At 34.3% G+C, this 24,989-nt stretch overlaps 1 long non-coding RNA gene across 2 annotated transcripts; it reads right to left on the bottom strand.

Moving 5' to 3' along the window:
- Positions 1-563: 563 nt before the first annotated feature.
- On the bottom strand, positions 564-23,433 carry LOC149782127 (uncharacterized). 2 transcript variants are annotated; one of them, XR_016414232.1, is made up of 5 exons: positions 23,414-23,433; positions 15,871-15,948; positions 15,036-15,126; positions 2,537-2,614; positions 564-1,743 (listed from the first exon to the last, which is right to left on the bottom strand). It is a non-coding gene; the product is annotated as an uncharacterized LOC149782127 (long non-coding RNA). The 2 variants fall into 2 exon arrangements; XR_016414233.1 differs by lacking the exon at positions 23,414-23,433 and adding an exon at positions 20,208-20,402.
- Between the last annotated feature and the right edge of the window lie 1,556 nt (positions 23,434-24,989).

Raw genomic sequence — 24,989 nt, 5'->3', positions numbered from 1 at the left:
ATCACTTTCCTTCACCTACTTTATTATTTATCCCACATTATCTTTCTTTCTTTCAGGGCTTCTTAGCATCAAATATAGATTACTGAGGTTTCTTTTTATCTTTCCAGCAATAGTTATTTTTGATATTTATCTGATCGCAAGCTATCTAGCAACAACCATCTAACTGTGTATCGGATTTACATTCAAGATTCTTAAATATAGATAGATATGTAGCTACACTTTGACGATTACTGAAGATAATTAAATTCAAATACATATCAACTTAATCATGAGGACATTTAAACTACCCTCAAATTGTTCTGAAGAGCAAGTTTAATATCCATAGAGCCTTCTGTTGCAACGAGTTACAACAAACAATTAACAAAATTATTTGATCTGACAAGGGTTCGTACATTATAATTATAATCTAGTACATTGTTTTCAATGTGCAAATATACAGATTATGAAGATAGACTTTTCCTTCAACATTCATTTAAGATCATCTTATCTCCAAATGTTATTATTGTTTAAGTTCTTTAAATATTTTATCTGAAACCTCTCTTCAACAGTTTTAGATGTCCTTCTACTTGTGCTTTCATACTTTCATCATCTAAATATGCGACTGTATTTCATAGCCTTCGTGAGCATGGCAATAAGACCACTCAACAATGGGTTCTGTTCTTCCAAATTTCAAACGGTCTATGTTCTTCAAATCCATATTCCTGAAAATGAGGCCAGTCAGCGAGGAAAATGGAGACTGTCTTACCCGTCAACATGGAAACTGGTTGTGTTTTTTTTTCCCAGCCTGGGAAATTGGAAATAAATTCTTTCTACAATTGGTCCTGTTCCTCAAAAGTTCAGTGGCTCGGGTTCTTCAAATCCACGAAAGTCAAGTAGGTAGCCATAAATCTATGTAAGGGTAAATGACAGAATTGCACAATCCCGTCGATATAGAGGAATTTAATTAATTATGGTCTGAATGCGAAGGCAAAACTAAGTAAATTCTTTCAAATCTTTAAGATGATAAACCATTCCATACAAGGATAAGTATAATTTACTGGAAGATGAAATATGAAAGACAAAGAACTTAACATATTTTGCACGCAGGCAAGACGATTGCTATTGTAACATGATGATCTGGTGTCGAGTCTATGTAGGGAACGAATAAAAATATTCCCTAAACTAAATGATGATATTCGATCTCAATATATAATAGTTTCGCTCTATAATATCACGCATTTTCATTTAAGATCCAGACACAGCACTTTTAGTTCTGTCTGATGTATATTTGTACATGTCGATATCAATTTATGCACGCTTTGATTTTTCTCATAGGAATCCAGTTAATTGTTGGGTCGTCAAACTGGTGTGTTTGCTACATGAGAATGCTGATACCAGTGACAAAGTTTCATCCTACTTTGGGATGTGTCCATGGTTTAGCGGTGTACATGGGTTGGTGCATGCAGCCAAGGCGCTTGTTGTCGTAACCTGCGGACCTGGCTTCCCTGTCTGGCAGGGAACGAATTAAAAATATTATCTGACCTGTGTGGTTATCTTCCTCAACATATAATAATTTCACTCTATATTATCACGCATCCTCATTCAGTATCCAGGGACTGCAGTTTCCGCAATAAACATTTTCAAAAAAATAAAATTAGTTTGAAATCACTTCGGATAGAAAAACACACAACAATACAACAATGTCTTCTGAATAATTTAATACTTGAAAACATCTTGATCAATCCATTTTAGTCCAGTGGAAATCTATAATAAAGAGAAAAGTGTGCATAAGAAAAGACATTAAAAAATACGAACAATACATTTGTTAACATCTCATCTCATGAATTTATTTCTCAATGTTCTCTTCCACCCAGAGTGATACTGAAATGTCATCTAGTTTGCATTTTCTCTGGTATATGGTGTTGGTGTTGTACTTGTGACGTCAAATTTTAAAATCAAAATACCCCGGATGGTCTAACATCGTCACACAAATTGGAGAGAGAGAGAGAGAGGGATGCATCAGGCAAGACGCTCAGCGTTTATCTAAATATATCATCTCCAAAAATATTCCCATTCCTTCCCTGCCAGGTCCAGCAACCCATCCTGCCATATCTAGTTTCAAGGGCGTGGGTAGCGCTTCGAAAACCTTGTGTAGATACCACTACTCTGGTCATATTTAGAGAATAATGTTCTGGTCTCAAACAGCATGCGACTTTCTTACCAAGTAAAGGTGTCGCATGAAATATAAAACGTATACATAAACAATTAGTTGATAAATATGCCATACATCTTATAGCTACTACTACTACTATACCGAGAAGAAGTCGAAGAATAAATCACCTAAGAAAAAAATATAACTGGTTCCATCTACGTCCATTTTATATGCGTTTGAGCCCCACTGACTAATTTTGTCGTCCAACACATCGTGTTAAGAAGATTCCGCTTTTATTTTCTACTTTATATACACCTTTGTCAGCGAACAGAAGTAGTGTGTGTGTGTGTGTGTGTGTGTGTGTGTGTTTTATTTTCCCACATATCTAGGAGCACAGATACAAACCTTTCTATGACTGTCATGGAATGAACTGATCTTCCCAGGATGAGCTGGAGAATCTACGTTCACCGTCCCATGTGACGCCTATACGGTATATTAGGAAAAACATATTCATCAGTTCAGGAACCATCGCATGAAACAACGTGAAAACAAAATATTATTACATACTTGCTGGAATTCCTAAGGGAAACAAAAATATGTTTTCATATCTAGTTGTTACTCTCCAGTTAGCAGGTAGAGAGACAAATCCAGCCGCAGAATATAATTGCAATAACATATTTTCGTCAAAATTATCAAACAACTATTATCATATTCCGTGACTAAAGAATTTTTTAACTCAAGGCCATTGTTTTAGTTTGGGTCGTCAGTTGACAAATCAAAAGCTATTTTTCTCCTGACACCAGAATACATCCTTCATTACATAGTCATAATTAAAAGAAACAGCTGACCAGTCCGGATATATGTGAGACATTGCACAGTCTCTCTTGAATATTTTTAAGTTAGTGTGCATGACTGTGACAGCTTGATGACACTTTTCAACCGATGACCATACCTGGTCAAATTGGAATTATTGTTGGAGCTCGTTTCCAGCTTCCATCATAAGATGTAGATACGCTAATCAACTTAATTCAACATACACTTGGCCCGCAATATGAATCAATCAAGAAACTTCGCAAAGGAATATTTTCCTACAAAGTTGCTCAAAACGTTAACTGGTTTAAATGTCCTCCTATTCCTCTCCTGTGTTGAAATCTTTAGTCACATCGCTATATTTTCTGTTTAAATTCGAACCACTACTTGTATATTCATTTAATTCTGTTCGAAATAATTTACCTGGTCTTATAACTTATCAATGATATCGTAATATTCCTTTAGAATGAAGGTTAAAACATTAAGTCCATTATTGTAACGATCATGTTTATATCCCATAGTGTCATATGTTCTGAGCTGTGTATCTTCGTCTGCCATCGTGACATTCATAGCATCCCTTTCCGATTAGTTTTCATTCCTGATTCAGATATGAACCAATTGCTTTGATGCAATTGCCCGGATCACAGATAATGGATTATATTTTGATGGTCGGTTTAATGGCACTTTCTATTTTGTATCGGACTTGTGTATGCTTGGCAAGCTGCTTTGATTTATTTTGTCTAGTCGACATTTGTTGAAACTAGGATGTTGTTGCTATTTCAACAGTTTGCACAAATATTCATAGCCAGATTTGTATATCGTAACTTGCTTAATTGTCGTCCGTTTCATATATATATATTGTTCATCCAGTTTGTATTTTGAGTCGTCCAGGCTGTGAATCTTGAATTCGTAACTTTAAACCTATCGGCTAACTTTGGTATAAATAAATCAACTTTCTTTGTGATGAGGTGATAAGCTTCTTTAACCGTTAGCGTCTTCCTCAATCTGGCAACAGCCTTACGAAAAGATTTCTGCGTTTCCAGGAAATGTATCACTTTCGCTGAATTCCCGAATGCTTTATCTCCATTCTCCGGTGTTACCTAACAGTCCTTGTGGTTAACTAAGACATGGTTTGTTTAAATTGTAGATATCATTAGTTTGTTGTTCCCATTGTGGACACTGCTTCATTCAATGAAATGAAACTGTGAAATAAGGATGATGTAACAAATGTCCCTGCATGATGTCTACTTGATGTCTGCATTTGCCTACTTACTACCTACTCTCGTCTACCTGATGCCTTTCTCTAGTCTCCTTACCGCCTATTCTTGTATACCTACTGACCTTCTCTTATATACTTAATGACTACCTGTCTACTGTGGTCTACTTACTGCCTACTCGTGTCAACCACCTAGACATTCTTGTTACTATTACATTTGTTTCCGAAATTTGTGCATAATAATAACTGTCATCAATTTCATACAGCTCTTGTTCATCCAGTCCGAATTTTAAATCGTCTTCCAGGCTGTCACACTTTCAACCCCATAGAACTGCCGCTGTTATAAATAAATTAGTACTCTTTGTGATAAGGTGATAAGTGTTTTTAAGTGTTAGATTTTTCCTCATTTTGCTGTGCATTGCTTTATAGCTTTTTGCTTATTTTCGCTTAGTTTGATTAGTCAGTGCTTTTAATTGTAACTAGCCTTGCCTCACTTTACCACCTTTGCTGCCCATATATTACCTAGCTTTGTTTACTTACTGCCAGTTCTGGCTCTCGTACTGCCTACTCATGCTTACTTACTAACCCCACTTTCCTACATACTGTTTACTCTTGCCAATTTGATTCTGCTTTTATCCTACTTTCTGCCTTCTCTTTCCTACATAATGCCTCGTTCTCTTTACCTACTTACTAACGTCTTGACTTATCCACTTTCTGCCTTCTCTTGCTTACTTACTGCCTTCTTTTCTTACCCACTTACTGCCTTGTATTTCCTACTTACTGTTTTCTTGCCTTACCCACTTATTAACTTCTCTTGCCAACGTACTGCCTTTTTGTCTTATCCACTTAGTGCCTCCGTTGGCCAACTTTTCTTACCCACTTACCCACTTACTGTCTTCCCTTGTCAACTTACTATTTTCTTACTATTGCCTTTTTCTCTTTGACCATTTACTACCTTCTTATCTGACCCACTTACTGCCTTCTCTTGTCATCTTACAGCCTTCATGTCTTACCCATTTGCTGCCTTCTCTTTCCTACGTACTGCCTTTTCTTGTCAACTTACTGACTTATTGTCTTAACCACTTACAACCTTCTCGTGCCTACTTACTGCTTTCTTACATACCCACTTACTGCCTTCTCTTTCCTACTTACTGCCTTCGCTTGCCAACTTACTGTCTTCTTGTCTAACTCACTTACTGCCTCCTTTGGCCGACTTGCTACCTTCTTTTTTAAGCACTTACTGCTTTATCCTGCAATCATACTATCTTCTTGTCGTAGCCACTTACTACCTTCTCTTGCCAACTTACTGCCTTCTTGCCATACCCACTTACTGCCTTCTCTTGCCTACTTATTGCCTTCTTTTGCCAACTTAATACCTTCTCTTGCCTGTTTACTTCCTTCTGTCCTTACGCCCTTAATGCCTTCTCTTGTCTACTTGGTGCTTCTTGTCTGACCCACTTACTGTCTTCTCTTGCCTACTTACAGCCTCCTCTTCCCTACATAATGACTTCCCTTGCCTAATTTCTGCCTACTTGTCTTACCATGTACTGCCTTCTCTTGCCTACGTACCGCCTTCTCTTGCCATCTTCCTGACTTCTCTTGCCTATTTACTGTCTTCTTTTCTTACCCACTTACTTCGTTCTCTAGCCAACTTTCTGCCCTCTTGTCTTACTCACTGACTGCTTTATCGTGCCAACTTAGTGCCTTTTCTAGCCAACTTATTGCTTTACATTGCATATTTACTGCCTACTTGTCTCACCTACATACTGTCTTCTCTTGCCTACATAATGCCTCTTTCTCTTTGCTTATGTACTGCCTTCTTGTCTTACCCACTTACTGCCTTCTCTTTCCTACTTACTGCCTTCACTTGTCAACTTACTGCCTTCTTGTCTTATTCATTTACTGCCTCCTTTGGCCAACGTACTACCTTCTTCACTTACCCACTTGCTGCCTTTTCTTGCCTACCTACTGCTTTCTTGTTTAACCACTTACTGCCTTAATTTGTCTATTTACTGACATCTCATGCCTACGTACCGCCTTGTCTTGCCGTCTTACTGCCTTCTCTTGCCTACCTAATGTCTTCTTATTTACCCACTTACTGCCTTCTCTTGCCTACTTACTGCCTTCATGCTTTACCCATTTACTGCCTTCTTTTGCCTACCTACTGCCTTCCTTTTTCACCCACTCATGGCTTTCTCTGGCCTACTTACTACCTCTGTTTGCCAACGTACTATCTTCTTGTCTTACCCAATCAATTACTGCCTTTTCTTGCCTACTTACTGCCTTCTTTTCTTACGCACTTACTGCCTTCTTTTTCCTACTTACTGTCTTCGCGTGCCAACTTACTCTCTTCTTGTCTTACCCACTTACTGCCTTCTCTTGCCAGCTTACTGACTTCTTGTCTTACCCACTTACTGCGTTGTCTTGCGTAATTACTGTATTCTTATTTACTCACTTAATGTCTTTTCGTACCTACTTACTGACTTTTTACCTTACCCATTTACTGCCTTCTCTTGCCTACCTACTGCCGTCTTTTCTTACCCACTTACAGCCTTCTCTTTCCTACCTAAAGCCTTTGCTTGTCAACGTGCTGTCTTCTTGTCTTACCCAATTAAATACTGCCTTCTCTTGCCTACCACCGCAATCTTTTCTTAACCACTTACAACCTTTTTTCTACTTACTGCCTTCGCTTGCCAACTTACTCTCTTCTTGTCCTTCCCACTTTCTTCCTTTTCTTGAGTAATTACAGCCTTCTCTTGCCAATTTACTTTCTTCACTTGTCAACTTATTGACTTTTTGTCTTACCCACCTACTGCCTTCTCTTGCGTCTTGCGTAATTACAGCCTTCTCTTGCCAACTTACTGTCTTCTCTTGTCTACTCACTGCCTTCTCTTGTCAACTTACTGCTTTATTGTCTTACCTACTTACTACCTTCTCTGGCCAACTTGCTACCTTCTTGTCTTACCCACTTACTGCCTTCTCGTACCTGCTCACTGCCTTCTTGTATTACCCACTTACTGCCTTCTCTTGCCTACTTACTGCCTATTAGTGCCTACTAGCTTCATGTTCAGTCAACACTATATTCCAAACGATTGTCGTTCACCTTTATTTCAGGGGTTGTATCCAGCTTTTTGGATTGATTTTCCATTGCTTCTTATCCTCTTACTCTTTTAGTTAAAACGTCAATCTCCTTACCACTTGTTTCCCACTTTCACCTCTAGACTTTCGTCCATCTTCTTTTTATCTCAATTTCTCAACATTTGCGCTAGTTATTGTCTTCCTTATTTTACCTGTGTTCTGTTCCGGATTCTTTTAATTCTTTGCTTTTGTTCTACTGTACCTAAATGGCAACTTAGAATCATACTCTTTCATAATTCTGCAATATGTCTTTATCGAAATACCAGCTGTGTTGTAATGCATTTAAACAAAATGCCCTGTACCTATGAAGGAAGTGGTCTTGTCACGTAATTCAATAGTTACAGTCTGGTACCATGCTGAGTTTACCTTTGTTTTATCTATTTCAGAGAAGGCAATAAAGCAATAATACCATTTTACGTCATGCAGATTAATGCTGAAAGATACGGTGTTAACATTTTTAATCTTGATAATCGCACTAATTATCAATGTGAAGAAACTCTAAAGATGAGAAAAGCAAAAGAGGCTATCACAGCTTTCTCGTGTTAGCCTGTGCTCATCAATACTTTACAGCTTACCTGTTATAGTTACTGCAATCGTGACAATTATCGGCAGTAATAATAGCCAGCAGTTATCTAAGTGACAGAACGCGACATTAGAGAATCACGTGAAAGTAAGGATAATCAGAAATCTAACCGTTTTGTATTGTTGAAAGTTTGATTCTATAAGAAATGTGCCGCTTGTAAGGGGCAAATGTGACATTTTTTGCTCTGTGAGCATTTCTTTTAAACGCAAATTCTAACCATAAAAAGGTGACCACTAGGAGGAGACATTCAACAGGGTTACCACAGTACATGTACTTGATTCATCACAATAAACCTATTCATATGAAGAGGCATAATCAGGAACTTGAAAGTTTAATGACAGTTCTGTGCATCAAATGCTATAATGTTACATTTAGTTTGCACAGAAAGGGAAAAGCATAATTTTTCTTAGTGAGTGAACAAAACTATCACATGACTATATCCTTGTGCGTTTCCTATTTTGCTCATAAGTAATTGACTTATTTCCTCCTCTCAAGAACAACAGGAAAAGTTCACTTATAGTTCATGGTGAAAAGCCACAGAATGCAAAAAGGACTGTACACACTGGTTGTTTAACTGCTTCAAAAATCTTCTTAAATCCTGAATTAGCCTGAAACTTAACAAAACTAAAATTAAACCTTATGACTTAAAGTCATATTCAGCCCACTCACAATTTCCCGAACAGTTTTGTTATGTAGGACACTTTCTCTCTTCAAAATGACTGCTTCTTTATAATGGCAATCATTGCATGACTGCCACAAGTAGTCTGAGCTACCGAGACCGTTACTTCGCTCACTGATGCCGATATGGAATATCTTGTTTCTCTCCTTTGCAAACCAGATATGCTGGCAACGAATCAGTTCCTTTCAGCCGATCTAGTTCCTCTTTAGATTCCAGTCTCAGTTGTATCAGTGCTGGGGATGATCATGATAGGCTTTTTCTGCCCAGCTAGAACCTTATGGTTCTATTTGCCACTTCCAAAGAAGCAAGAAAAGTTAGGAAGTATATCTTCCTACTTAATAAGGCTCATCCGATATTTTGTCCACCATTTCCAGGTTGATTAACCTTGGTATCAGGTGAGCTTATCAGTCTCACAGTGAGTGTGTCCTTTCATTAATTAAAAAAATGAAGTTATGACTACTACTACTTCCTGGAACCATCTTAATGACTCTTCATTGAAGAATGTTAGGGGAGCAACGATTTGGTGGTCACACACAACTTTCATTTCCTTTTGTTTTGGTTTTGGATGCAGAAGAGCAAAGGCATTTTCTCTGTGGGCCCTATAGTAATAGCTCTAAACGTTGCACAACCTTCTGCCAGATTATGGTATGAACACTTCTACCATACGGTGCTCAGTTTCATGAGGCCATCAACCTCTCTCCCCACTGATGAATTCTAGACGCTCCATCTGATAGTGGGTTGAAATTATGAGCATGGACGATGTGACAGGTAAGCAAGCAGAAAATGACACATGGGTAGTATATTACTAAAATTGGTTTTACCTCCTACCCAGCAATTAACTCCATATTGTTTAAGGTTTGCAGAGGTTCTAGAACCACCATAATCAAAACTGCAAAATTAGCATTGAATGATACAACAACAAAGGTCCGTTGTTGTCTTTTTCGACCAATTTCACTTCAAGAGGCTATATCTGGGCCGCAGAAGAAACTTAAGCCTTTGGATGGTTTTAGATGGAATCGTTATTTATCAAATTGAAAGAATTATCTACTGTACCTACAATTTTCTAGCAGAACATATATTCATCAACAGAAATGAAGAATCTAAATAGGCCCTTATCTGCCTATGCGCAAAATCTAAGAATAAGAACTACTTCAGTTTTCATTGACTAACATATGATCAAAATATTAGAATAAATTCAAAGACGTACTATTTCTTTTAGACATATTTGAATATTTAAAGTTGGACCTTTATGTCCAAGCCTTATTAATCGTGATATTATAATCATTTTCCAACGCGCCATTTCTTGCAAGCGTCATCATGCAACTTAATATGTAGATGTGTTTTGGTATTAAGATTTGAATTTGAAAAATAGATGAATGTAATATACATTTAATATACCTCACTGGATTTGATAAATCAAGGAATAAGGTGGGACAGTTTTTATTATGTCGGTGTTGCTTATTCTATGTATTTTATTTATTTATTTATTATTGTTTAAATTTTGATAAATATCACGTTTGTAATTCTTTACATAGATCAACCAAACAGATCCTGCAAATGCAGGCCAGGAAGAGGAACATTACTGTTAGCAAGGACGCCACAATAAGCCCTGTACGTGACGTTAGTGAAACAGGTAAGTATTAGTTTAATGATACAGGCCAATAGCGCCAATGTTGATATGTTTATCAATGCTAGTCTGGTTCACTCTGTTACAATTTCTGATCCCATTTGTATCAGTCTTGGAATATAATATAGAGTCTATATGATCAGGATCATTTCTGAGATTGATGAGTGAGATCCACGCGTATTAATGAGGTAATCCTGCATGTGATTGAGAATTTTACCACTCTTGAGACTGCTTTTAGGATCTGTTTTATTTTATATAAAAAAATACTTTTGAAATAGGATTAAACCATCAAGATCTTGGATGAATACAGTTATAATCGAGAAACATGCATATTAATGACATGATATTGCATCTGATTACATGGCTACATGCACATATATATTAGGTCCGAAATTCAAGTCTTTCTTGCATGGAGATGGCGTAGGGAAAATGATTAACTTTCAGATGGTAAGTTGTAAATTGTCAAGAAAAAATGTATAAATAAACAAAGGTTCTTTATTGCCATCCCAAGGTAAGTTCATGTTTTCACTTAGGAGTAGACAAAACTGCCTGTGAAATGCAAACACAGGGATTAATGAATTATTGTTACCATAGCAATGTTAGAATACATATATGCTTTCAGGAACCAAGCATATTTGCTCGTTTACCAATTCTGCAAATATTTACATGCAGTAAACTAACTTAAACCATTCATACATATCAACAATACAGCTTTATTCATTTTTTCATCGCAGCTCTATCAATTTGTTTTAATTCTTACATGATCAGCTGTTAGAGACACAAACTTCATAGTTTGAAAGTCAAAATTTTGCAGTGATGCATTCTTCAAAGCTTTCAAACTCTTTACACTTATTTAATTGAAGCGTTTAGACCAGATAACTACAAGTAGCCGTTATGTGGAACTCAAATCCTTTCCTCAAGTAGTATGTGAAATTCAAATATTTGAATGTCATTTGACAAACATGCATGACATGAAACCAGTTCAAACTGGTGTGCTTGTTTTGCTGGTTTTAAATGCACTTTTAACACATTATTGGCTGTATCAAGCAAAGGAAATGCCTTTCCAAAGGGTATATTGAGTCAGCTAATTGGGATGGCATCGGCAGATATCGAACCTCCATCCCTTAGATAGAGAATCCAACGCTCTACTGAGATATGGTGGTTCCTTAAAAGCTGGTATGATCACGTAAGAATGTGGCAGTGATTAATCATGTTTTCTTATCATTGTGATTGCGTGTGAATGTGCTTTTTCCAGGACATGCAAATCGTATCAAAGAACTTTACTGATACTTTGAATGATTACTTTGTTAGATTAAGCGTCAAATTAAAGCATTTTTGGACATGGACTCTGTTTGAGAACTGATGCAATGTGTTTACCTTAATAATTAATACAAGTAAACCACTCATCAATTCCGGCTCTGTTAAAAAAGGTTACATACGTTTACGAATTGGCATCATGTCTTTTAAAATATCATTTGTTGTTCATGTTCTTCTTTGCTAATACGGTTTATATTTACCATTAGGGAAGACGATAGTGACATATTTCTATAGGGAAACATCTCTTTTTTTGGACCAACTTATCAGAGAAACACAACTATTGTTGACTATAAGGTCGGCAACGAATAAGTGGTATGTTGATCTCTTATTATAACCTTGTTTTCAAAAAGTGAAAATTTCCCTCTATTAAAAATATCAGAGAGGGATTCCTTCACTGTCACATAATCCTGGAGAAAAACACTGTTCCTTAAATCATTTAGAGCTCTCCTATCAAACAAAAATCAAATTAACATTTAATAGCTGTTTCAAAAGTGAACAATTACAAGTACAAAAGAACTTGCCAATGAAGGAGAAGATTCAGAAACTTCGAACAAAGTTCTTTAACAAATTAAGGAATTTTGAAGAAACCATTGCCCAGAAAATGAAATAATTTGCAATTCTTTTGAGAGAAAAAAAATATTGTTTTATCTTTGAGGAATTCATTAACTTAGGGGAATTCCTCAACTTCCATCGAAACGTACTGTTAGATCTACAGTTTAACGACATAAGAGGTATTTTTCATCCATCTCACTATCTCTTCACCTTAATTTAAGTACTGTCTGATGTATCAAAGCATTAAAGCTTGATAATATAGGACCACAATTTGAAATTTATATACATTTTGTGAACTGATGATCAGATTTCAGTGGTTGTTAGATATCTTCATAACAAATTTCCAAGATATTCACCTCTTCTAGTTGTTCTATTAAGTTTGTCCCAGCATCACAAGTGGTTAAGATATTATTGAAAGAAGTAATGCTTTAGCATTTTGAGATTTTATGTACCACTTCACGGCCTGTTTTGCAGACTTTACTTTAAATGAAATAGTCTCTTCAAAGTCTCAGATGAATAATATGAAATTTATCAATGCAGACTTGTTACCAACCTATTTTACAAACCGGTATTAATAAATAGCTGTATCTATCTACTGTGAATAGAGGCTTATGCATAATGCAAATTCCTGTTTTATTGTAATACCATATAAAAATAAACACATCTGATTACGTTGAGACGAAGAAATTTTACCAATGGTATAGTTTGTTACTGGTATATTTAACAATACAGTAAAACCTGTCTTGAGTTACCTATTATTCACGACCACAATTGTCATGCATGTATTAATTATATATATATATATATATATATATATATATATATATATATATATATATATATATATATATATATATATATATATATATATATATATTTATTTATTTATTTATTTATTTATCTCCACTGTTGTGAGTGGCATCCTGCAGAATGCGACCAAAGACCGTTATGGCTGGTTAGACGTTAGACAGAATAAACATTGAAACACTGCTGTGAACAACAGCATCACACAAAAATTTAATAAATAAGCACTAATAACCTTAATTCAATCACGACGGCAGAGTCGTACCTGCCTGCGAGTGCAGATTGTCCTTAAACAACACAGCTATTATCAAGTGCATCGCAAAACAGAGATAAACACTACTGACTTTTATTTAATCCTTTGTAAAAAGCTATCACTTAAGAGGGTTTGGTCTAAACAAAACAAACGTTGTGTGGCTACTGGGTTTCTGAAATCATCTTGGTCATTCAGGCATCATCGTATGCTGCATAAACTAGATTCAAAGGTATGTCGCTAACTGATACTGAAGTACCGAAATCATGTTAATCCCAACTATGACTAACCATTCCTTCTTCAAAGGAGGCAGAATGTTGTGGTTTCATTCAGTGTTAAAGTATCAGACATCACACTCATTCATTTAGACGCTTACTATTTCTCTGAAACATTTTAACGCTTCTTAAGCATAGACTAAACAGCATGACTTGGTAATGTGCCTTAGTGTGCTATTTGCTAATTGCGCTAGGTTCAAATTTACAGAAAGTTATTTCAGACGAACGCAAATTATTTTACTAATTATAAAGAGAGCGCATATCTACAGATCTAAGTAGTATCGGAAAACATTGCATTATTAATTAATAATGATAAGGTCTATTACTTTCAAAGGAATCAAATTCGGTCATGAAATTCAGTTCACTTTTGGTAAACAGAGGGATAAAATTAAATTGTATATAATCTTATTCTGACCAAACTTTGAAGTGTTTTAAAATCAGCGAAATGTGAGTCAATACTGTGCAGTAATTAGTGTGTGTACATAGTGTCTCATTAGTAATTCTGCTTCATGCAATAGTTGTAGTATATTAAACTCAGTTCATGTACTCTAATAACTTTAATCAAACCAAACATCACTTTTTGGCTTGTGTTGATGGGACTATATAAATACCTTCTTTCCAAACATCGGACGTGTACATTCCAAAAAGTTATTACAAAAAATGTCAACTATATCATTTGTGTGTCCCTGTATTATGTATAGCAGATACGGGATTTAGGTGACGCACTACTTCAAATCTGTCATACAAACATGAATCATTGACATCCCATTGTAGTTTCTCATTTAATATGTTATCGCTGTTAGTAAGAAATCCCAGTATAGAAGTGTTACCGTCTCTTAATTTTAGCGTCTTTGTTTTTAAATTCATTGAAATCTCGATATGATGGCGAAACATAGAAATATGCACCCACCCGGACACAGATGGCACCATCAAATAAAAGTTGTTTGATGGGAATTTTCTGCGTCCATAGGTCATGCCTCCTCCCCTCCACATATTCGCGATTGTGTAGGCTGCTATGGCGACTGCTACGCCACTGTCTTGATATGATAAAACATATCATTCACTACACTAGAAGATGTTTTCGCCAATTCGATCATCTGAGCCTAACGGCCCATTTGTCAAAACTAATATATGACATTATATACAGTGAGTAGCCTTTACCACAGTTTTTAGCACTCGATCTTTGTTTATTCTATGAAGAAGATGCAAAACAGTACAAATAGCAGTATTAAGATACTTGTCCAGTTCAAGGTTATCATTACAATTTCTAATTCTTACAGTGAAATGCCTTACCAAATTTTCCAATAATTCCAAGTCATCAATATCATTAAATAGATACAGTCGGATTTTTGGTAATATCTATGTAGAACAAATGCAGTAATATTTTTCATAAAACGAAATCTCCCGATTATATCTCTCCATGTTCTTTTTGTGATCTATCAATATATATGTCATCACTCACAAATCTATCTATGTCATATTTATCACTAGGATTGATCATTTTTCACCGAAAAATAAAATGTCAAAGTCCGATATAAAATTTAAAAATGTTTCTTCATATAACTTCGTTCCTTATTCAAGTGCATTTCAAGATAGAATGGAAATCTTATCCAATGTAGTAACGACTTCTGGAGGGTGGATTGTTTGTGTTACCTGCCACACTGGAAAATGGGAGTGTATTCCCCAGCCTGATGTCCCTGCTTCTCTCACCAATCGGCTCTGTATTTCCAAAGTACAGATTAGCCTGAAAATGAAGACAGGTAAGCATATACGTATATACGTATAAAGTTTAATGACACATCAGCACAATCCCGGCTATAGAGTCCAAATTTCAATATAAATTCTTAAATGCAAAGTATAAAATTGGTAACATCTTTCATATCTTTAGGATAGCAATCCTTTCCAAAAAAACGTAACCATATTCTCCTACAAGATAAAATGCAAAAGGTTAATATTTTAAGATTCTTTAAAAAATTGCGTAAACTATAACATAAAGATAAAATGGTCAAATCCTTAAAAGGTAGGGTCATACCGCATTTTTTAAGAAAGTCCAATATTTGCTCTGGTTTGGTGATCCTTGAAAAAGCAATTGATTGTATCAATTTATCCCAAGTCATATAGCAACCGATCTCGCCATGACTAGTTAACCAAGGTGTGGATCACGCTAATAAGACCTTGGATATATCTATAGCACGTACTCCACTAAGCTGGTCAAATTCAGAGTATAAAGTTAGATATCAGACAGCTTTGTTAGACCACATTGCCATTGTGGAATGGGGTTGTATTAATCATCGACCTTTAACATTAAAAAAAATTAATCAGAAAAGTAGTGTTTTTCTTTGTTCTTATTTTGGAGGGTCTTTTGTTTTGTTATTTTTGTTTTGGTTTTGGTTTTTGGTTTTCATCATTATTAATGAAATCAACTCACGTTTGAAATAAACAAAAATATTTATTATTTTGTCACATTTCTATGATCACAGATACAAACCTCTCCATGATTAATGCCATTCTTCCCAGGACGAGATGGAGGGTCTAGCTTCAGCACGACATTTTTAAGATCGATTGTCTGGAACAATAGGAAAACGAAATATTCTGTTACGAACCAATACCGAAGGAAAAGAAAAATGGATATTTTCTTGCTCTAGTTATTATGTACCAGTTAAATGACAAATTGTGCAGTAGAGTATAATTCCAAATTATTAAAACGAACTATCATCGTAACATCCTATTAATCAAGATTGTTTTAACTCAACATTTTTTAGGCCTGGATCATCCATTAATGAACCATAATATATTTTCCTTGTGCCACAGGTAGTCATACTTTGCATAGTCATAACTAATGCTGACCAATTTGATATATCTGAAAATTACAAATTGACTTGAACAAGTATAATGAAGTTTTCTCGAACGTCTGCCAGCATGATCAGACGACTTAATAGTTTTCAACCGATGACATATACCAAGTCAAATTGCCATTACTTCAGTAACTTTCGTTTTTTTCCATGAAACGATGTACACACGTTTACCAACTTAACTGGACACACACGTTGTCCAAAATATTGATTAATCAAGAAACTTTGAAAACTAATATTTTCCAGAAAGGTTGCACAAAAAGTTGTAAACCATATATTTCTTATAATAAAATGTAAATTAAATTTAGGTAAGCATACTTACATGTCAAAAAAATTTAAAAAAAAACTCATAAAAATGTAATAGGCTTTGAAAAAATTGAAAGGCTCTCCCCGAAATAAGCCCTTTATTGCCACGTTTGAAATCTGGCTCATGGGATGAGTCTACATTAAATTTTCAGCGACTTTTTACGAATCAGCTTAAGTGGGTAAGGCCGTATCACCGTTCAGATTTAATAACAATTTCAATTTTAGAAATGATTTTTATTCTCAAAACAAACCTCACATACATGTTTAAAGTGTCTTTCTGACTGTTTTCAATATTAATGTCAGCCTTCCTGATTGGGATTGGTGAGTACACTGAATATTTTATTTATTTTAAAACAATGCTCATTTGCATCAATAGAATACGTTGGTAAGCATGCCACTCAAATATCTCTAAAAATAAAAACTTCAAAAGAACAGAATTTGTTGAGCAACAATTTAAATTTGGTTGCTTATATAGCTTCATATTGTAAATCTCCCTACTTTTATTGCATATAACCCTACCCATCTAACCCATTCCTCGAGAGATTGACTTAAGGGTTGTGACTCAAAACCTGTTACAATTATTGCATGTCTAACAGCTACAATCATATGTATGAATCTGGTTGCAAAATAATACAAACTGTTTGACCCCATTATATAGGATGGAGCCAGAAATTATATCCTTCTCGAAACAAAATAGCGGACGACGAGGAGTGTCCGATTTAGAATTTCAAAAACCAGCGCAGGGACGATGTCAACTCCATTTTATATATTTGCAAAGAGATTCCTAAAATCTCCAAATTCATCTTTAGATTGATCTTCCACACCAACCAACAAAATAGAAAAATGCTTTCAGTATAAATTAACTTCAAATCAAATAATGTCACAGGTGCCAAAAGATTGAAATAACTTAGAGGTGGAACACTTAAAGAGAAGGAAAACAATGTCTAGATGTAGGTAAAGTGTACACAAGATCATCCAAGTGAACAGAATATTAAAGACTATGAAATTTATTTTGAAATAGATAGATACTGATAAGTTCACGTGGAATTATACTCAAGTACAGTTATGTCAGTCAGCAAGAAAAATTATATGGGTACGCAGACCCTACTGGAGATTTACAATAATTCATGACAATATTTTTAAATAAAATGATTATAAATGAGAGACCGGGAAATACATTTAAGAAATTAAACTGAAAGAATATTTAACCAGAAGTGGGAAATGTACAAGCCAGCAGATAATACGAAGGGAATAAATTATTATTACAACAGATGTCAGGGGTACTACAGCTTGGTTAAATGTATTTGATATCAATGCAGGAATTGGTAAAATATGACTTCGGCAGAATATTAATGGAATATTTTTGTAACATCATTAACGAGCGAGAAAATAGCAATTGAATAGTTTAATATAATTTTCTCTGTATAAACAGCTAGCCGTGAATGTGAATAACCTAGTGCGAAACAATTGCAGAGAAAATGCCTTTATACGGACCGATAAACCTATACGTTCGATTGAGGAAAAAAGAATTTTGCAAATGCGACCATTAATTTTCATGCACTAGTTGTTAAAAAAGAGATTAGAGTTTAAGGGCAGTATTCTCTACTCTCTCTCTCTCTCTCATGCGATGGCGGATTATCATCTATGTTGTTTGCAGTTGGACTGGGCTTGTAAGCTAATACATACGATATGAACATATTTAAAAGTAACGGATTATACGGATATAGTACTGTGAGCTTTCTATGTATCATACTTCATGAAACGTGCACGAATGTACAAGAACCTGTTAAATGCGGTAAGCATTCTAATTAAAAAAAAGGAGAAGGAAAGAGAGTGAGAATAGAACAGAAAAGGAAATATTGTTTATACATATGTGTTATTTATATTTAATTCGTACTAGTTGTTAGCTTTTCTTAATGATTATGTGTTAAATACATTGTGTTTTGTACTTGACCTTGTCCAAAATTAAGTTCGTAGAGTACCTGACCAGTAACATTTATTTTGTAAACAACATAATACATAGATAATATTCTTATATGAGTGTGGATTAAATATTCAGATCATTATTTTAATGGTAAACATATTTATAGTCTTGATTCTAACCTTAGAAACTTCTAGAATGAAAGTTTCCATTAGACTCACAAATTATTTCCAGAAAATGGTAATTGTTAACCAGTCAAGTAGAGGGTATATAATATTTTTTTACCTGAGAATTACTCATTCATGCCTTAACATCTGAAGCAAAATCAGTTTTATTGTTGTGTTCAATTTTTTATTTGGGTGGATTAATTTATTCAAATTATTATTTCCTGGAATTAAAAAGTGTTCAATAATATGCTTGGACTGGAACATTAATTTCGAATTATAGTGAATTCAGACATGGACATTAGGGATTATATTATCGTGATACATCAAAAGGCAGATAGTACATCAACACACTCCAGACCAATAGCACATTAGCACCTTCGAGACTACATGCACATGAACCAATTCAATATCGGAATTTATTTGGAATACCATTGGAATTCATTTGGAACTTCATAGATTTTGACTTGTGATATAACTTTTAGGATATTCTCGGATTTAATTCAAAATACTCTAAGTTCCTTTTACATTTTCACTTTGTGTTCTAAGGAACTCAATTATTTGCTGAATTTTACAATTCTTTTTTTGTTGCTTTTCGGCCTTTTCTGTTACACAGTTTAAGACCAAAGAGTAGTAACTATATATATGTACATGCATATATATATGTGTGTGTGTGTGTGTGTGTATATATATATATATATATATATATATATATATATATATATATATATATATATATATATACACACACACATATATATAAAGAATGCAAATCATATGGCGAATAACAATCCTTTCAATTGCACTGGATCCAGCAAGGGATCACGTGTGTCAGGGATTGATTAAGATAAATGCAATAAACTGACAACGAACAGTGCAAAAATAATATCTAGCTAGCCTGAGCTCTTTAATGAGTCTTTTTCAAAGGCAAATACAAAACATATACAAGACAAACAAATAAAACAGGAAAACATTTATGTTTGCGAAACTTTACATGGCTGTTTCTACAGGAATTGAACCTTTAAAGTCTATTAACTGGTTTATTTCAGCTTGCTGCTAATACTGGAAAATGCTTGAATTGACCTAGAAAATGACGAGCCATAACGATATCTGTTATTTTATGTAAATTTATGCAAGCGCAAACTATATCCAGGATATTTCATTTTTATAGTAGTCATTGGCTATTAAGCAAATTTAAAGAATTATTTAAAAGAAAATGTGTCGGCTGCAAAAGATAATTTTATTTGTGCATGGTTGTCTTTTTCTAGTCTTCTTGGTTTAAACCGCTTGGTTTCAATGTCTAAGGCGGCGTTTCCAGTAAGATTCCTAGAACACTGAAACCAAGCGGTTTCAATATCACCACTACAACAGTTATTTCTTTGTCAAGTACATTAGTTTGTGAACGATATCGGCCTAAACTAAAGATATTCCATGTGTCACAAAAAATACTAATATAGAGCGCAATGACAGAATAAATGAAAAGTGATCATTCGGTTTCTTTTGTCTTGTCTGAATCTCATTTTGTGCAAAAGAGAATTTTTGGGTAGAATTCTATGGAGAAGTACGAATTGAAACTACTTACGCTCCTTTTGTACCGTTGTTTACCAATGTATTTCAAGAGATTTAAAATGCCCCATTTGTCGGCGGGCTGAATGTTTCTTTCATTCCTCTTATGACAGTTGGACGAATCTTATATAGGTAATGTGTTATCTTGTTTCGTTTTTTATTAACCGGGAATTGGATACATATCAGTGCAATATTGTTAATAACGTGCTAGGACAAGTCACCACTTTGGAACAAATATAGGTACATTTACAACTTCTTTATATACTTTCCTTTTGACAACTCCGGGTTGTATATAAATGAGTGCAATCAACGCTAGAAGTGCTTATTCGCGTGGTGGAAGTATATAAAGCGTCGTAGGCTTAAGAGTTTTAGGAGTGTCCGTGTACGTGTCACTGCAAGGGATGGTTCCATATCACTAGGATATTTGTAAAAGTGATTGTTATGTTCCCTTGGAGCAGCAAAGGGATTACTGATACTGGAAGGGATGGTTTTTATACCTTATTACGCGGGGATATTTTCTACTTCTCTTATCCGTTAGTATTTTCTTCCTTGCCTCTCTGCGTCTGTCACATAATTTTCTGATTACAACTAGTCTTGCTCACACTTTTTCATAATAAATAGAGCTATTGCCCAGTTACCTTCTTAACTAAAAGCTGTTGAAGTTTTGGCAATATTTATCATCTTCGTCTAAGGATTTACTTATTGGCAATCCTTTGATGTAGTTTTAAGCTTTGTGACTTACAAATGATGTAATGTACAATACAATTTTATAACAAAACTTTATGTTATACACATTATTGCTATCATATCAAAAAGTGCCAATAGCGTTATTGTCCCAGCAAATATACACTGATCAAACCAATTTCTTAGATTTATCGAGAAATCCTTATTAAAAAATTGGAAAAAATGGGGTAACATTTAAAGTCTAACGCCACTAAAAAAAAACTTTTCTTTCTGGAACACTGTGCATGTTTCATATGATAGATGTGAGAATCAACCCATGATATCTTTGTAGATGTATCAATCCGTGATATCTTTGTAGATGTGAATATCAATCCATGATATCTTCTATCCCAACATGCAGGTGGTGCCTCTTTTATTTTTCATTCTAATGAAATGTCACAGAGAGCTATGTTAGATACATTGAAGCTCTATCTACTTAACGAATATTCATTTTATTAGTTTTAATTTTATTACAACAATTTATCAATATGGAATAAACATTTTATAACATGAGGGTATGTTAGGTGCTATCAAAGAATATTTGCGAGTTTCAAATATTATCTTACATAGTGGCATCGGACCACAATTATTGTACAGCCAGAGAACCAGTACACTTATAGGTAAATAAGAAAGAGTACTAAATGTTTTGAGATGTGCCTATTGTTCAGGAAACTGAATTAATTTTGTACCATTATGTATTTCATAAACTTCAGTCTATATACAATAGTTGACAGCACGATATCTAGTTCTATTTTGATATCCTGTATTTAATATCTTACTGACAAAATAGCATATGGGCTCTTCGTGCAAGGCTATTTGATTAAGTACAGACCAGAGGGTTCCCCTAATTAACAAGACGATGCTAAAACAAATGCCTCGAAACACCTTTTTTTCAATGCTGGAAAAAATAAATTCTCACTCTGATAAATGGAAGCATGTTTGCTCTGCATGCCAACCTAATGCAGAAATTAAGCTTGTTTTTAATATATTAGCAGTACGTTTTATGGAAATGAATTCGTGCTCAGAACTATAGACCAACAATACCAGTTCTGTTACGATTGCCCACTCAACAAAAGAAAGATTTTCAAAGTATTTATAGATTTTTATCCAAATAAGGCACAAGGTATATGGGAACATAATCTTAACTTACATGGGCGCTATGACTTACAAGACAAGTATTTATTGGTACATAAGTGTACTAAAGATATTTAACTTAAACAGAAAACTTTCCATATGATTCTACCAGTCAATGTTCTTTACACAGGTTGAGAATTGGACTAGTTATGTATTTTTTTTTTAGAGAAACAGACGAATTACTTTATTTATTTGATCTGTGATTGCGCTAAAATTTAAAATAGTTTGGATACATTGTTCAAGACGAAAGATACATTAATACACCTTTTAACGTTACAACATCAGATATTACGAATACATAAACAAAACAAATATGATGAAATTTTAAATTTGATTTTACTTTTAAAAAAATAGCAACATATTTAAATTACATTTTTGCAATACATTACCAAGCTTGGAAACATTTAAGAAAGAAATGACATATCGGTAAAAATTAGAAAATTATACAGTCTACAAATAATGTGATTGGAAGAAATTCAGTCATAGTTGGGTAGTTAATGAAGGTATAATTGGTATATTTTTTTATTTTTATAAACCATTCGCAAGCTTTAATGTGTAAAACATAATGCATGTTTTATCATATGAGATATATGAGATACATGAGAGAATATATTCAGTTTCGGCAGATATCATATATTAAGGACTAAAGTTCTTGACAAGAATGAGGGAATAACTATTTTAGCAGTTTTTTCCTTGTTCCTGTCAAGTACACGTGTTACTACTCTAAGCGCAAGCGCAGGCGGAAGGAAATATATATGGGAGATTACTGTTACGACTCTGTCGTCTTAAACAAAGTAACAGAAAAGAGAAAATACCAATAAATTTTGTAAAATTCAACAACTAATTTGCATCCCTATAATAAAAAGTAAAAATTTAAAAGTAACTTACCGTATTGTGAATTAAATACCACTAGTCCTAAATGTTATATCACAAGTCGAAAAGTATAAAATATTCCGAATGAATTCCAGTGGTGCTACGGTAATGCGTGTTTGATCTCTAGGATTTTTTTCTTTGGAAATTACGTATTACGACACACAAGAATACAAATTTTCCCTATTTAACAAACATCAAACACACAGATTTATTGCATACCACAAGCCTCATGCACTATACCACTCTAGCCATTAAAACAAACGGCACAACGTTTACGAAAGATATCACTTTTGACCTATATTGATCATTATGTCTAAATTATTAGTTACAATGACACTGTCTTTCTTCGTCTTTTTTTGGAGGAACGGAAAAAATAAAATTGTCGGTCAAATTTGTTAAATAAATATCGTGTATGCTATGGCAATGTTTGGATGCAATATCAAATTAATTTCAAAATAATCGCAATTGGTCGACTCTTTATGTAATAATTACCTCGTTATTGGCCGCCATGATTTAATCTCCCTCTGATTTCGTAGGCCTGATGTAGCGTAACCATTTTTTATAATAAAAATAATTGCAACCATGTTAATGCCAAAATTGTAGACTAGCCAATGTAATAAATACGAACTAAATTTCTGACATAAGTAATTATATTTGATATTGTTTATAAACGTTTACGAAACTGTAGTCAATGGGACTCTAAAATGTGAACAAACTGCCAGTTCGAAACAGCGTTGCTTATCCAGCGGTCTGCTCTCTAACGAATGCCGTATAACGTCATAGGTTTCTCATGAGGAATAGGTATGTTGTACATACATATATATATATATATAGAGAGAGAGAGAGAGAGAGAGAGAATAGTCCCATATATAATGTCCCTACTCTAATATTTTAAACAAAGCTAAGATCCGAGTCACACAGAGTAGGCTATAAAAGATCTTGTATCCAAATATGTATCGAAAATAACATTCAGAACCCTTATCAATGAAAATAATCTAAAATAACACCAGCTAGTTATTTACTATCAACACCAGATATATAATATCCACGTATGTTATTATCCACCTAAAAAATAAAGTTAAAATATCAAAACCCATGAAACATATTCCCATCTCTCCTATTTTAAACATAACTACCAGCCCATTCATATAAGGTAGGATGTAAAATAAAACGAATAAAGTAGAATTCAAAACCCATTCCAACAAAAATATCTTCCACCAAATACCCCCATGGTCCCCTTTAGAAACTTAAATCCCTCCTTTTTTAAAACGTGACTCTGATTTACATAATCATTACAGACATACTAATATTGAGAGAGAGAGAGAGAGCATCGATTTAAAATGTTCCTAAAAGATTTATAAGAACTTGTATATATAAATAAAAGTTATTTTAAATTTTTTAACAAAATGCATTTCAAACCCTCGTCATTAAAAAGTACCTTCTCTTGGACCCCTTAGTATCAACCATTATACTTTTAGAATCTCTACCCCCTTGTATAATGATCCTACCTGCTTCTGTCTTCCTACTTTGAACAAAAATACCATCCCAATGACACAATGTATGATGTAAAAGAACTTATATAAAATGGAATTTAAATCTCATGTTAATAAAACTGTCTTCTCAATCTCCCCTTATCGACCTATGTTCCCCTTAATAAAGTTAAAATCTCTACCCCATTCTATAACATCCCCACCGTACCCAACCCTTCTTTTTTTTATAACAAACCTACCATCGACATAATCTTTACAGCTCAAGTACCGTAATCTAATATCAGCATCCAGTTATCTGCTACCCAGGTACCTAAAAACGCCTTTATAAACAAAAATTTAAAACCTCTACCTCCATTTGTAGAATTCCAATAACTCCTTTATTAAACAAAACTACCAGCCCATTCACACCAAGTAATATGTAACAGAACTTGTGTAAAATAGAATTCAAAACCTTTATTAATAAAATTACATTCCGCAAATATCCGTTGACCTACCCCCATATTAAAGTTAAAATTTATATTTTCTATTATAATATCCCTAGCCCTCCACTGCTTTCCATTTTAAAAACAAGGGTAACA

Source organism: Sinohyriopsis cumingii, chromosome 15 (assembly GCF_028554795.1).
Source record: "Sinohyriopsis cumingii isolate HCF-2022 chromosome 15, ASM2855479v2, whole genome shotgun sequence".
NCBI lineage: Eukaryota > Metazoa > Mollusca > Bivalvia > Unionida > Unionidae > Sinohyriopsis > Sinohyriopsis cumingii.
The sequence above is the reverse complement of the archived record's forward strand: the minus strand, read 5'-3'. Positions and strand labels throughout refer to the sequence as shown.